A 6589-nucleotide genomic window follows, 5' to 3' on the forward strand; every position below is an offset into this window, starting at 1 on the left:
TCACATTACATACTGCAAAAAGTTCAGCTCTATGCAACCAATTCCTTGCCTTTTTATTTTCTGCAATCACGGATGGAAACCAAAATATGATAAATGTATCCATCCTTAATGAATGATATGCTTCCTCTTTTGTCATTTTCTGAAATGCATGAAAGCTTTACAGAAAGCCCCGGGCTGAATCACTGCAAGATTTGGAAATGGGTTTCTTCAAACCTTCAACTGTAATATACATTTTCTAAATAATTGCAATAACATTAACCTTACATGTAAACAAAATTTAAGATACACAAGAAAATGGCAAAATAACAAAAATACCATCCTAACCTTTAAAAGACTTTCTTAAGAACTGCCAAAACAGAAATAAACCTGAATTCACTAAGCATGGTCCCAGGAGTGAAATTCCCTTTCACAGACCACTTCAAAAAGAAATTGCTTTCATATATACCTATCAAGACATTTTACTTTTCTTCTCTCAATTGTAGAGTGATATCTCTTCCATTGGCTGCTCTGATACCGATTCTGCTATGGCTATAATATAAATGGTATAAGTAAAATCTAATCTAAGCCTCCCCAAGTGAAAAACTCAATGTCTGTTCTTCAGTGTATGACTCTCATTGCTGAAGGAATGGCCACCTTTTTTATGTCACTGCTACTTGGAGCTAGAGAGTGTATGTCATTGTGACATAAAAATAGTCCTTCCAGTGTCTTCTACTATATGCAAATGAAATTGTTTTCAATGGAATTCTCAAATTAAAGCAACAGGGGTAGCCTAGAAAACAAATGTAATTTGAAGGAGAAAAGAGAAAGAAGAAGAAAATTAATTTAAGAAATATTGAAAAAAATAATTTGAAGAAACCCTTATACTATTAAATTTTACTAAGATTTGACAGATAGTGGGGACAATATTAACTGAATGTTGAAGAGAAGACAGTACAGCAAGTCCCATGCTACAGAAAGATCCACCCAGAGGAAAGGTGTTCTTACCATACATCAAGGGAACCACTGACCGCATAGGGAAGCTGATGAAGAAACACAACCTACAAACCATCTACAGACCCACTAAGAAAATACAACAAATGCTATGGTCAGTGAAGGACAAGAGGGATCCTCTCACCTCTGCAGGAGTCTACCGTATACCATGCAGCTGTGGACAAGTCTACATAGGGACCACCAAACGCAGCGCCCAAACACGAGTCAAAGAACATGAAAGGCACTGCAGACTAACTCAACCAGAGAAATCAGCCATAGCAGAGCACCTGATGAACCAACCTGGACACAGTATATTATTTGAGAACACAAAAATGCTTGACCACTCCAACAACTATCATGTCAGACTACACAGAGAAGCCATTGAAATTCACAACCATGTAGACAACTTCAACAGAAAGGAGGAAACCATGAAAATGAACAAAATCTGGCTACCAGTATTAAAAAACTCAAAAATCAGAACAGTAAATAAGAAGCAACACTCTGAGACATGGGAACTAGGGGCAGTTAACAAAGAATGCCTCCAGGCAGAAAGTAGCTAGTATATGTAGTCATTCAATGCAAATTAGGGTGATTATCTGCAACATTTATGCTGCCCTCCAACTGACAAGAGTTCTTCCCTCACCCTGGACTTCCCACAGATATATATAAACCTTCCTTGCTTAGTTTCTCCATACCTCACAACCTCTGAGGATGTCTGCCATAGATGTGGGCGAAATGTCAGGAGAGAATACTTCTAGAACATGGTCATACAGCCCAGAAAACATACAACAACCCTGTTATCCCGGCCATGAAAGCCTTCAACAACACACAGAATTAAAATCTTTGTACAGTACTTGGAACTAAAAAGGTATGAAGAACAATTTATAAAGAAGCATCCTAGAAATCATTGTTTTTATTTAAAGGTACAGAAAGACAGCCTAGGGTTATCCAGAAATTAGGGCAGGATTCACTTTGAATATCATATGTTTAATACTGTGGAGAAAACTAGTTGTGTATTATAAGCTTAATAAACATTTTTTAGAAAACAAAATCTGCCACATTCTTCCTATTTCCTATCAATATCTGCCAGAGAAGAGCACTTCCTTTATATCTGATTTTTCTTAAAGTTGTTAGGAGATCGGTGTGTCACTTGCTTTTCAGAAAAGTAGTTTGCATTGTGACATTCAAGCTTTGAGACAGATGTTGACATCCAATCTGGGTGATGGTGATGGAGGAGGAAATGCCTTAAACTCCATCAAGAAAGACAGTGTCAGAAAGTTCACAAGCTTTCATAAAGGTAATGAAAGATGCCCCATGCCCTTTGCTTTATCCTCTTTCAAGTTTCAATTTCATCCCCTAACCTCTGAAACCTCATTCCTGTGCATAGCAGCATCAATTGCTTGTCAGACTTCTCAGATCTACTTTGCAGTTATGTTACTGGTTTATGTTGTTCTGGCTTTCAATAATATGGATGTCCCACTGTACTAATGTCTTTCGCAATTCAATAGGGTATGGACACAAGTATTAGATGACTCCACTGTTTGAGCAGAACCAGCAGTTATTCCAGTGATGAGTACGCAATGTGTGCTAAGACCATGCACATGGTTGGCAAGGGAGGAAAGAGATTTCTATTTTCAGATAATACATATGGCATGTGCAAAAATCATTAACGTTCTCTTATTAACATCATTTTGCACAAGGAGAGCAATGATTATCCAGAATTCTACAGTAGAAATTCTCTTCTACATCCTGCAACTTCCACCACAACTAGCAGTCCTGAAATACTACTATCCCAAGCCCATGTAGCCCATCTTTCCCTATCTAAGCTCAAAGCTAGCTTGGAGACGAAGTAGTTGGAGATTCTTCCAATGGCAGAGAAATCCTGAGATATTCTCTGCCCCAATGCTGAGTTGCTGTATTAGAAAGAGCAGGTCTTTCCTTATCTGAGCTGAGCACCGGTTTCAAAGGCAAGAAGTCAGTACTTACGATGGATTGTCTAAGCTGGCCTGGCTTGACCACACAAGCACATCTGAGTTCTTTTCTCTTCTGTGGAAAGGCAAAAAAAGCTTCTCAAAATGGAGATTTCAACCCCAGGAAAAGGGGCAGTCTCAAAAACAAAAGGATACTTTGCAAGCTTTCAGCAGCAAAGACTTTGCAGAATGGTTACAAATCTCTGTTAATGGCTAACTGTCAGAGTGCTGCTGAGTCTGCAGCAATCCTGGAAAAAATGCAAAAAGAGTGTTATTCCCTACAACCATGGGAAAATGCAAATCAAACCCCTGGGAGACGGAACACTACTAATAGGAAATGAATGTATTAATCCTCTCTCACTCTATTGTCCAACCAACTAGAGTTGAAAAGCATCCTGTGTCTCATAGTAGAAGTAAAATAATAATAATAATAATAATAATAATAATAATAATAATAATAATAATAATTTATATTTCACTCTATCTCCCCGTGAGGACTCAGAGCGGATTACAGGTACATACATATATGGCAAACATTCAATGCCATTATACAATTGACAAAGACAAACAGTACATAAACAGAGGTAAGGCTCCCCTCCTTTCCTTTCCGGCATCCGGCTGTGCTCGACCTGGCCATTGGGGGGGGGGGGATGCTGTTGTTTCATTTTCCACATCGAGGAGGCTGTCATCCTCAGATGCCTTCCCAGTCTGATTTTGCTGCTTGTTTTTCATCCCTGCCAAAGCAGTACCTATTTATCTACATACATTGTTGTGTAACCACTATAACTAATGGCCACTGAAAGTGTCATTTTCTTGACTTTTATCGAGTCCCCTTTCAAAGTATCAATCTGATAGAAACTTCATAGTTTGAATTTTCCTTAGGAGGAGAACAACTAGCCAATATAGATATACAATGAAAGTTTGACTTAAGAGCATCCCGACTTAATGTTTTGAGTTAAGAGCTGCCACTGGGCCCAGGTTTTGCTTTGACATATAAGCCGCATTTTGAGTTAAGAGCTAGCACAAGAGGGAGTGCTAGTGAGAGAGGGAGTGATAGTGCAGGAGTATAAGGCTTTAGGGCTTCAAGGAAGCAGCCTCTATGCCTCATACCTCTGTGCCTCCGTGGCTCATGTTCTTGTCCACTTTGGGAGATTGCTGTCTGCTTTACACTTTTCTGTTTTGAGGAACTTTGGGTTAATTGATTTTGTGTGATCTTCATGAAGAGAGAGTGAGCAAAAAAGGAAGGGAGTGTGGAATGAGTAAAGTATGAAGAAAATGATGCCCCTTCCTCTTCACCTGCTGCTTTTTATTTCCTTGCCACAACCTTGGGCTTCCTTGCCACAACCATTGTGCCACAATTTTAAAGTTGATCTTTCTTTTTATTGTTCCATGTGAATGTCCAGGTTTTGCCTTGCTGTTACACTAACCAACACACATTTTGTTGCATCAAATGTGTTTTCTTGCCACAGTGTTGTGCTTATACCATTTAATGTTGACATTTTGTTTTAATTGTTCCACATGAATGTGCATTCATGCATTATTTGTTATATTAAAAGTACATTTTCTTATTTAAAAACACGTAACAAAAATGGGGGGGGGGGGCTTGGAGGTCCGAAACGAATTAATATCATTTCAATGTATTGCAATGGGAACAGTGGCTTTGAGATATGAGTCATTTGAGTTAAGAGTTCAGTCATGGAACGAACTAAACTCTTAACTCAAAGTATCACTGTATAGTCTCCTATCTCCACCATTCATTTTAGGGATGACCCCAAGTTCTAACATTATAATAGAGAAAAAGAAAAGTCTTGTTATGCTAGACCAGTTCTCCTCTGCCTAGTTCAGAAATGGATAGCCATTTACAAGTAAAAGGCATTATTTGTCCATGTAGAAAAGCCTTATTCTGTGAGCTGTAGAAGAACAGCAGAGATAAAATATGTTCAGTTCAGAGTTCAATGTGCACCTGTATATTGTAGGCAAGATATAATGGCATTTTGAACCAATTTGTTAAGAAGTTTCCATCATGTAGAACTTGGGAAAGTTATTATTGAATTATAACTCTAAGTCCTCCATGGTTTGAGAGAGAGGGAGATAAGATTGCCAGCTGGCTGTGGGATGCTGGCAATCTTACCTCCCATCTCCCTTAAACTATGTAATGATGGGGATACAATGCTGCTACCAGTGGCAGTATGCCACCACTTAGAGCCATTCAAGGGAGCATTTCAGAAAATCTTTTCAAATTGTATGGGAGGTGTTGTCTTTTTTATCTTCTTCAAGTGACTATAACCTATACAAAAGGAGAGGAAGGAAAGTTGGAAGGAGATAAAGAAAAAAGAAAAATCGTGATTGTGATGACTCATGGGCCATGTAGTCCCGTTCCCAGTACTATGGTGGCAGATGAAGAGGAAAACTTGGGTTTCCCACCGTTTCAGCCAGAATTGGAGCCCTTGCACCTGCAAGATGTTTGCCCACCAGAAGTCAGCCAAACAAGCCTTGAGCAGAAATCTCCCCCATTTTCTCGCCGGGATTATTATAATCAAGATAGAGGCGCTCGGGAGGCGACTCGCAGGAGCGCCAGGATAGCTGCCAGACAATTAGCTGATTAAGTCTGTTTCCCTTGGGAAACTTTAAGGAGTCGTGCATCTGGACACAGTATGGGTTTCGTTTCTTGTTCCCCAGAGAAAGTGTTCCTTGGCGGGAAAACAAGATCCTATATAGGTGTTTGCCCGCAAAGAAATCCTTGCGGAGTCAATTCGTCACCTTGTGGAGTGAGATCGTGTGTGGACTACGCTACTCCATTCCCTTGCCTCCAGGACCAAGTTCCAAGCCTTGTTTCACGGACCTTGTTCTAGCATCAAGCTTTCCTTGTTCCACGGACCTCGCCACGGACCCTGTTCTTGCTTATTGTCTTTGTAGCCACGTATCAAGCCTTGTTGCCAAGAATCTAGTTTGCTTCCAGCCTTGTTGTTAAGCTTCATTGGACTAAAGGACCCTGTCATTTCCCCACACTTTGCCTGGCAAAGTGTGTGTTTCGGTTATTGGATTATAACTTTGGACTCTAATATCACATATTGGACATTGTTTTCCTGGACTATATTTGACTTTTCCTGAAAGCTCTACTTCTGAACTTTATTCTTCACTTGTTTTTATTGACTTTATATATTCCTTTAATAAAGATATTAGATAGATTCTGGTCTCCGTGCATGGTTATTGGTGCTCTGCAGCCTGGGTCCTGACAGTGATCTATGATGCTGAATATATGTTGTTATTCATTGTTTTTGTTGTTTTCCTATTATTTTCAACAGAACCACATGTGAGAAATTGCAATCTACCATCCCTAATACATAGGCTGGCCAACCTAATATTAAAGGATTAAAAGTGGCTAAACATGAATTCAAGGTGAGGGCATTTGCCGACGACCTGATAGGTATAATTGAGAACCCATGTAAAAATATAGAAGCTTGGCTTCAAAAAATAGAGGAATTTGGGAAACTGGCGAGGTTTAGACTGAATAAGAAAAAAACAATGTTATTAACGAAGAATGTACCAAAGAAGAATCAAGACATATTATCCAAAAAAACGGGCATAGAATGTGTGTCAAAAATAAAATATTTGGAGATATGGATCACCCCAAAAAACTCCCAGCTTCT

General features: G+C 39.3%; 1 long non-coding RNA gene across 1 annotated transcript in view; it reads right to left on the bottom strand.

The window, feature by feature from the left end:
• LOC134296693 (uncharacterized) overlaps positions 1-3275 on the bottom strand; it is a 97383-nt gene extending 94108 nt beyond the window's left edge. Inside the window, exon 1 of the long non-coding RNA XR_010003517.1 lies at positions 2956-3275. This is a non-coding gene — a long non-coding RNA (uncharacterized LOC134296693). The remainder of the gene's footprint in view (positions 1-2955) is intronic.
• Between the last annotated feature and the right edge of the window lie 3314 nt (positions 3276-6589).

The sequence above is a fragment of the Anolis carolinensis genome, chromosome 2 (assembly GCF_035594765.1).
Source record: "Anolis carolinensis isolate JA03-04 chromosome 2, rAnoCar3.1.pri, whole genome shotgun sequence".
Lineage (NCBI taxonomy): Eukaryota > Metazoa > Chordata > Lepidosauria > Squamata > Dactyloidae > Anolis > Anolis carolinensis.